The sequence below is a fragment of the Mytilus galloprovincialis genome, chromosome 6, assembly GCF_965363235.1.
Source record: "Mytilus galloprovincialis chromosome 6, xbMytGall1.hap1.1, whole genome shotgun sequence".
Taxonomy (NCBI): Eukaryota; Metazoa; Mollusca; class Bivalvia; order Mytilida; family Mytilidae; genus Mytilus; species Mytilus galloprovincialis.
The window spans coordinates 84,673,406-84,682,521 of record NC_134843.1 but is presented as its reverse complement, the minus strand read 5'-3'; the positions used below and the strand labels follow the sequence as shown (position 1 = coordinate 84,682,521).

The 9,116-nt window shown below is 34.2% G+C and overlaps 1 long non-coding RNA gene across 1 annotated transcript; it reads right to left on the bottom strand.

The window, feature by feature from the left end:
- Positions 1-3,457: 3,457 nt before the first annotated feature.
- Positions 3,458-6,442, bottom strand: LOC143080545 (uncharacterized). The gene is made up of 2 exons (XR_012979735.1): positions 6,126-6,442; positions 3,458-4,430 (listed from the first exon to the last, which is right to left on the bottom strand). It is a non-coding gene; the product is annotated as an uncharacterized LOC143080545 (long non-coding RNA).
- Between the last annotated feature and the right edge of the window lie 2,674 nt (positions 6,443-9,116).

Below are 9,116 nucleotides of genomic sequence, written 5' to 3'. Positions count from 1 at the left end.
TAAATATTAATTTATTCTTTTGAATAAAAAAAAACTACGCATGTAAACTTCAATGAATACAATAGTATTTAATACTAGTAGCCTAAATGTAAAACAATGCAGCAAGATTTGAGGTTGAAGCGGCTCGATCAAAACGTGAATAGATGAGAAATTGTCATCATTCTTCTAATTAATTACAAAGTATTTTGTGAGAACAAATACTTATATTTTAGTGATGGTGATTCATTTTTGTTTGCCTCAGTCACCTCCAGTGGCAAATATTTCATTCGTGTTCATAACGAGAACACAAGTTTTAAATATAATAGGAAGCACTTCAAATAGTCGTTCGACAATAAGATTAAAAGTAAACTTGAAATACGGTAACCACTGAATGATGAGAGAAGATTTAATAAGGATAGAAATTTAGCCTTGCAACAGCTCGCTACAGTGGGACCACTAACATCATTGAGGAAGAGTTTTCAATTTGCAGAGAGCGATGGTCCTCTCAATCTACTCTGATGTCGGCCATCTCTATTCATACGTGTAGATACCAACATCACATAACGGTATCTAATTTAGATAAGATCATGACTTTAAAATCGCAATATAATACTTCCATGGTATGACCATGCGACCTCTCTCCTGGTTGGTCTCGTGAGAATAAGTTCACCTCAACAGCGAGTGGACTTTAGTCCGAATCCCAAACGGGTCTAACAAAGAGTTTTTTTCTTTCTTTCGAACTGTTAGCTTGTGAACTTACACGTTAAAAATCCATCTCAGTGTGTCGGTCTAGTACAAAGCAGGCTTAATTTTCATATTATATTTCCATATTATAGTTTTGGCCTGAATCTACTGATTTATATCACACCTGCTATAATTTTCAACGATCGAAATAAAAAAAAATGGTACGTGAAATATTTCTACGGAACACTTGCATTTTTGTCTAAAAAAAATCACTGCTCCCGTATTATTTAGTCTTGTTGCGGTTTAGGCTTTTTATTCTGTATAGGTTTCTTTCTATAACAAAAATCTGTGTGTTGACTCTTAATGTTTTGATTGATATGTGTCGTTGGGTTGATGTCGTATTAATGTATACCTTTAAAATTGTTTTCAAAACCAAATGATTGATTGGGTATAGAAATATTCACATCTCCCGTTCGACAGTATATCTTTGCTAAAAGTGGGTGCGGACGTTTGGTTGTTCGGTTGTATAAATAAGCAGCCGCATTTGGTCGAAAAAAAATAGTCTATGCATGGTGTAGTGAGAGTTTCGCGCTATCTATACGTTAAAAAAAATGAATAAATCGTTGAAGGGATATACGAACTTTGATTGAAATTTCTAAAAAACGAAAAAGGTCACCTGAATCTCCAAGTAAGCCAGTCGCATGGTTGTCAACTTGAATTTAACACTTTAGAAGAAACGAAACGGCCAAAATAAGTTTAGTCTTATTATAAATTGTTGCCAACTTTTTCGTTTGTTTTTGCTTTTATGACAACTTTACCAGATATATATATATAAAGATTTGACAGTAATTGTTTCACCAAAAACGAGCTCAACTACATGTCGTTGTTTTACGCTTCAACATAAATGCATATGTATGTATACAATGGAGACTGTTTTCTGTTCTACTGCCCTGGTCCTAGATTGGCTGTATACAATCTAACCCCTGACATGGACTACTTTATTAAATGTTTACAAACAAATAAATGCAAAGAGAAAGATTCGGAAAGAAATTCAAAAATTTACGCTAAAAAATAAAATACACAAAAATGGAAACAGTTTTAGACAATTATCATTTGAGAACTATATATAATTAGCATGCATCACTAAATGAAACTGATAAATTGATTGCTCCCTTAATGTCCAGTGGCAAATATATCACGCATATTCATGACGAGATGCGAAATGGATCGACCTGAAGCAAATGATTGATACATCACCAAGACAGTGAGTTCGCTGAGGTAAAACGTATGCCGTACTAGAATGCTGTATGGATTTTGCTCATTGTTAAAGGCCGTACAGTGACCTTTGAACGACTTTGACCCCCCCCCCCCCCTTTGCAGAGCTATAGAAAAACAGTACATTAAGGGGTGTTACACAGACTCTTCTTAATTGTTACACGGACACTTTTTATGAATAGAATCACTCGTGCATGATCAGTGAGTTCATGGGCACTTTAATTTTCAATTAGATTTGAACTTTTTGGTTCACCGACTTATTTCCTGTCTTTTTCTTGGATAAAATATTTACGTTAGCATCAATATCTATTTTCCGAAACATTTCCAGTAAAATACTATTCATATTAGTACACCAAGGGATTAGACATTTAACTTCAAGGGAGGGGGGGGAGGGTATGGTATAATAAATCAAATTGTCATCACTGTTCGGTTTTTCGTCTGAATATTTTACATTAACTGTGTCAGATGCCTCATTACAGGCTGAACCTTTTATAGGGTGCTCATTATAAAGTTTTAGTTTTTGGTCATTGTTGAAGGGTGTGCAGTGACCTATTATATAGTGACTTACAAGTAAATCACTTGGTCTACATGGTTTAAATGGTTGATAGTGGTCTCACCATATCTCCTTAGGCCAAAATAAAAATTGTTTGTTTCCCCTCCCCACACCCAGGTAAAAACTAAGCCCCCTGGGATGGGAAACCGACATTCTTTTAAATGTGGACTTATTCATGATCTTTTTATTGAAATTCTGAAATAAGAAGATTTTACTAGTCTATAAGTATCACATAAACTTTACATTATCAATAATCCATTAAAATGAAGTCCAGTCAAAATAACCATGCCAGACAGATATAGGACAGATAATTTCATGAACAACTTACATTTATTCCATAATTATGCCAAAAGTAGTGATCCTATACATGTACAATGTAGCTTATAGCTTATGAGAAACATTGATGACCTTCGGCTATTGTCTGCTCTGAAGTTGGGTTGTTGTCTTTTTTGGCACATTCCCCATTTCCAGTGTCAATTTTATTAGCATGATTAGGAAGTATAAACTGAGAAACAAACCTAACCATGTTAACATTGTATCAAACTGAAATAACCTTAATCACTTAAATTATCCATGAAGGTCAAGGTCAGGTCAACCCAACCTGATAGACAAGTAGATCTTTCAAGATACTCATATACAATAAAATGTATCCAATTACATATATAAAATATACAGTATAAAAGAGCATTTCATTGATTAAGTAACAGTATATTTTACATGCAGTCATTGAACCATGAAAATGGGGTCAGGTGCAATGTACATATAATGGCAAACTGAAACATCATAACATATTAATTACCTACTAGCATCTGAATACAAGACAAGAAACATCCAGCTCTTTTAGCTTTTAAAATGTAAAGCTCTATAAAATAGCTTACATCATCACCCCAAGACTGTAATACAAATTTCTTGTATACAACCAACTTTCATGACTTTTGTGTAAGGCGAGACAAAATAAAATGATACTTTGAAGTACATGTATTGTTTAATATGTTTGACTACTATTATAAAATGCCAGTTTCAGAATGAACAGTAATTTAGAAGATTATTAAAATACATGTAGATACATTCAGACTATTATAACTATACAGCAAGCTGTCATTCGACTCTAACCAACAACCATGCCAGGGCTGTAAACTAAAGCTTGTCTAGGTTGGTAAAAACTTCCATCATCATGCATATATATGACACTAACCAATAGTGATGGACCGTGACAGACCCTCATGGAAAGTAAAGGAGTTTTAACACTCCCTGGTGGTACATGTAGCCAACAATAGCAATGGCAGCATAGAAACTCTTATTATATCCAAATTCTTATTTCAAATGAATAATTATCCAAGGTGAATCAGATGATGTATGATCATGATGCTGCACGTTTAGTATTGACAATGATTGATATTCACTGAAACTAGAAATTTCCATTATTCCAATTTTCTATTCTTAATGATATAACTATCCAAGATAATCATGGAATTAAGATATGATGCACTACTAATATTCCTAGAAAACTTTAAATTCTCTTTATTTCAAATTGTTAATATTACTTATTTCAAATATATATATAAATATCAAAGGTATGCTCTGTCACCAAGTAATGTAGTACATTGTACATGTTGTATTTCCTACATTTTTTCTATGAATTGTAAGTTTGCTATTTGTTCAATTCACAATTCTCTTTTTGTCCAATCAGATCATCCCATCAACTGTACATCATGACATAATGCTGTTAGCTCTATCAACGTTATTTCCAAACCAATAAGTAACACAAAATTATGAATGAATCCACCATTTCACAATTTATAGCTACAGGTACAAATGAGGTACCATATGAGAGTAACTTAGTGACACTATATATTTCCTATATATACATTGATATACATGATATATGCCGCTTCATAATCTGGCTGGGAATCATGCTCAAACCAATGTGATATCTTATCTACAAAAAAAACATACATTAAGAATAAAGTATTTATTATATATAAACTTGTATAATTTATCTACAAGAAAAACTAGCAATCATAATTTGCTTGACAACAAAGTTTAATGATGTAAAGAAATGAATTTATGACTTATACAATTTAATTGATAAGTCCCTTATGAGAAGAAGAATAAAACTCTTTTTTGAGGTTTTATTTCTAAAACAAAATGTTCTCTCTTTCTACATCAATGTTTTCTTAGGTGTATACTTCATTGAAGGGTTACTGTCTAATAGAGGATATAGCATTGTATAGCACTATACTTGTTGTGATCAATTTATAATACTTTTTTATTTTAAAATAGAATTTGTTGAATATTACTACCAACGTGACATGGTGACAAAGCAAATAGTATTTATAAGATTCTTCTTCTTCTTTATAATCCATCAACATACTGATGATAACGTGTCCAGCACTTATTTACAGTAACTATGCCGCGCATGCGTGGGATCTAATTTTTATTTAGTCATGACAGTCATGACAGTGAATAATAATTAATATATATACAAAAGATAAAAATAAAAATTTCAACATAATTTCTTTTTCTTGTTATAACATATATTAAAGTTCTACAAAATTTAGAGCATAACAAATCATTTATAACAAAATAATGAATCATACCCGGTAAAATCTTAAATTTCTTATCACAAACGATGAAAAGTGTTAAAAATTGTTGTTAAGGACGCAATGTCGTCTCATCATTTGGAATCAGGCATGTCAGGGCACAATATCAATATACTCTTTTTTTTTGCCCCGGGCAATTTTGAGGTTATTGCATATATATAAACCCAAGCCTTGAACATGTTGAAGGTATTCATAACACATATGTGACAAATTATAATTATTGTACATCACCCACCAGAGGCTATATAAATAGGTATATCATCGTCGTAACTAGTCTGAGATTACTCTGACGTCCAAACGGCTGTTTTGCCAGACAAGCTTGTCTCGGACTACATCGTAACATGTGAAGATTGGTTGGTTATTGGTTAATAAAAAAAAGTGACAAATATTTCATGCAAATTTAGGACGTGACAGTTATCAATACATTAACATACAATATATAGGATTACTCGATCAGGGGTTTAGGTCTTGTAACTGTTGTATAGGCCATCCCGCACAACCATACCATTGTGAATACCCCACATGTCAATGCATGTTAGGCAATAAACAGGGGTGGATCCCGCCATTTTTAAAAGGAGGTTTAAACCATACTAGTTTATATGTAACTTTTTAAATCATGCATTGATCTTCCAAAAAACATGAAAAAAAGGGGGGGGGTCCAATCACAGGAACAATTTTTTAACAAGCCCAAATTCTTACTTTGCCTTTGAACAGGCTACTATCCAAGAGTGTGGAGTATTGGAACGTCGATTCATACCTGTATGCACAAATTTAACAAATGTGAACAGTCTTCACGATGAACTGCTTAATCTACAGGCCCGGAGCTCAATTTTTGAAATTTTTTAGTTAGAATCTGTTGGCCTGTAGATATGATTTTAACAGGCCCAAGAGCAATTTTACAAGCCTGGGCTGCCTGGGCTGCCACTCAGCGTGAAGACTGTGTGAACATTTTTCCTTCAAATTCTTGGGTGATGATCCATGATCAATGATTATTCTGATAGACATGTATTAAAATATTCATTTCTACTCACCAATTGCAATTTCCAGCTCAGCTTATATTGTACTATAGTTTCCTTCTACCATGTCAACGATTTTATGTAAAATAAGTTAGCTATTAGAAGCGCTGACACTGCCGACACACATGCGACATGAATGCAACAAAAATAAAGAGGGTACGGTAACGTTAAATCGTTTACGGGCGAAGAATTATTTTCCGTTTTTAATTAAACTTGTCAGATTTGATTAATTATCGTCGAAAAATGTCCCTAATGGATAGTCATTCAAATTAAACCAGCTTTATTATGCTGTATGCATGTAATATATATGTAACCTGGTCTTTAAATGTACTTTAAGTACAGCGTCTGACGTATTTATAAACATTTTCTTGATTATTTATCCTATTTCAAATATAAATTTGAATGAATTTATAAGCCTTTTTCTGCTATAATATTCAAACTTTATTTTTTAACGAAGGCTTCTGGTATGTAGTTTTTTTTTACAAAAGGCTCTCGATTCAATTATAGACACATTAAAAAATAAAGATGGAAAGTCAAACGCATGAGTCTGGCAAAAATATAGTTAACGGACAATGTCATGACAATAAACAGAAAACGATAAAAGACAGAGTTATATCTATATATTTTTTTCCCTGCCTCAAATTTACTCAAATGCAATTTATATAGGTAACATAAAAGATAAATGATAATGCATTCATTTACAATATTTAAAAATAGTTACATCTTAAATTTAATTTAACATATTAAGATCACGTTTTCAAGTGTTCACGGCCGACATCCGTTAATATTATGATTAAATAAGGGTGTAAAAATGAATGACAAATTTTTCACCACGTACGGCAGTCTGTAATTGCATATAAAACGTATTGCAATCACTTGTAAACCATTAAATACAAAGGTTCAGGTGCTTATATTCAATAATCAAATATTATTTCGGCAATCTGTTGATTTTTTTTAGTCAATTCGCGGCGATTGTGCAGCAGTATGACTTTGAGCTACTTTTTTTATTTATATAATTATAAAACAGTGTTAAATAATTAAATAGGAAGAAGTTAGAATTAAAATTGAATATTTGTTTTATTTAAATAACATGATTAAGGGGACGTGGTAGACTTTCAGTTAAAAAAAATCGTCTTCTTTCACAGTTTTATTTTATTCTTGAAAGGGGAGCAACCCCTGATAAATAATGGGAAAGTTTCACTCGTTTTGTGTCCAAATTATTAAAATCTGAACACGACTGGACACGGTCTGACAACATCTTGACGTCAGTTTGTATCCATGGTCTGTTTTGGTCTGACACGGTCTTAACGGATCTAAACAGCTCGCTAGAAGATACAGTCTTAAATATCTTGACATGCCTTAACGGGACTAATTTACCTAATGAGACTATCGATCCGAATGGAGACTGAACGATCTGACAAATCTTGACGCTTTCCTCTAGCGGTAAATCCAGTCAATTAAGATACGATCAGACCAAAATGACCGTTTCAGACTGAAATCGTGCTACTAGTGGTTCATGACGCGTTAATGGCGACGTCATCTATTAATGTTGTTGTGTTTCATAGTTTATTTTTCAACAAAACGCCGCAGAAAAAGTCCAACGTCCGATAAATTCGTTATACGGTTAACTACTGACCCCTACGGATCCATAGAGGGTGAATAAAATTCATAGGGAACTCGGCCTCTGGACTCACCCCTATGGATTTTACTAACCCTCTATGGATCCGCACGGGGTCAGTAGCGAACCATATAAGTTATATTAGGGAGCGACGCCCTTCTATTTTTGGCTAACGAGACCACTGGTATGATTAGTTTCGTGATTAACATGTATGCAATATTTGCAAATGGGCGTTAAGCAACCAAAAATCAATCAATATATAAGAACTTTAATGACTTTTTTTTTAATTTTGCTTGCAACGTATGCCCTTATATTTTACAAATATGGGTTTTTGGCTTTGAGAGAGCTGTCTACTAGTATTTTTGAAATCGGGACGCGAGACGTTATAGTTAGACCTGCGCGCGTACACTCACGCTATATTTGGGCCTTCACGCGGACATCAGAGTTGGACTCGACATGGGGATGCATACCTAAGGATATGACTCACACGAACGTCGTATGTGGGTGCAGAGGCTATAGTTGGGCTTAGGCGCGGGCGCTATACCTAAATATTGGACCAAGCTACCCTCCAAGGTGGACGTTACGTCACACTCTAGAAAGTGGTGTTCGGATAAATCTCTCTCACACTTCCAGATATCAGATCTGGTTCAGGACTTGAGACCTGCTACATATACATGTAGGTGGTTTAAGATTCTTTTCTTTTCTTTTCCTGTTTTATTATCTATTTCTTTCTTTCTTTCTTTCTTTTTTTTTTGTATCATTATTTATTTTTTTTTTTTTTTAATTTTTTTTTATTATTTTTTTTTTTTAACCAAATACGGCTACGAGTTTGCTGTCATTCTTAATCAAGTCAGTGGATGAAAAGGTGCTGATAATGTCCTTCATCTCCAGTCCTCGACATCTCAATTTGACGTAATAAATACAATACAAGCCACAGGTATTTGAATCATCGGGTTGAATTTGATTGCCAACCACACAGTATTCCGGTCCATTCACGATGAGTACATGTCTAAAATAGCGTTGCTACGTTTCCGGGTATCGTCCTAAGGAGTCGAAAAATTCGGGTGGACCCGATGCGGGAAAATGAAAAGCCACCCAATGACTCCCCTTTTGGTCACAGTTGTCCGTATTGACCACAAACGTTCTAGGTCTGTCGCTCACATAGCTAGGCAAGTCTTCTGCACAGCACACGGTCACGGTTAATCCGCTCAAAGCATCCTCTACATCTTTCCCGGTCATCGGGAGAACAATGCCGTTTTTCTTCCCACACCCTTACTGACTATGGGCTTCCAATCCGCGAAGTGAGCAAACACTACTCCACAATCCCGACAGGCGATGAGATCTTCTCGTCTTTCAGAATCGTCCGACGATGCGTCTGTTGTCTCGTC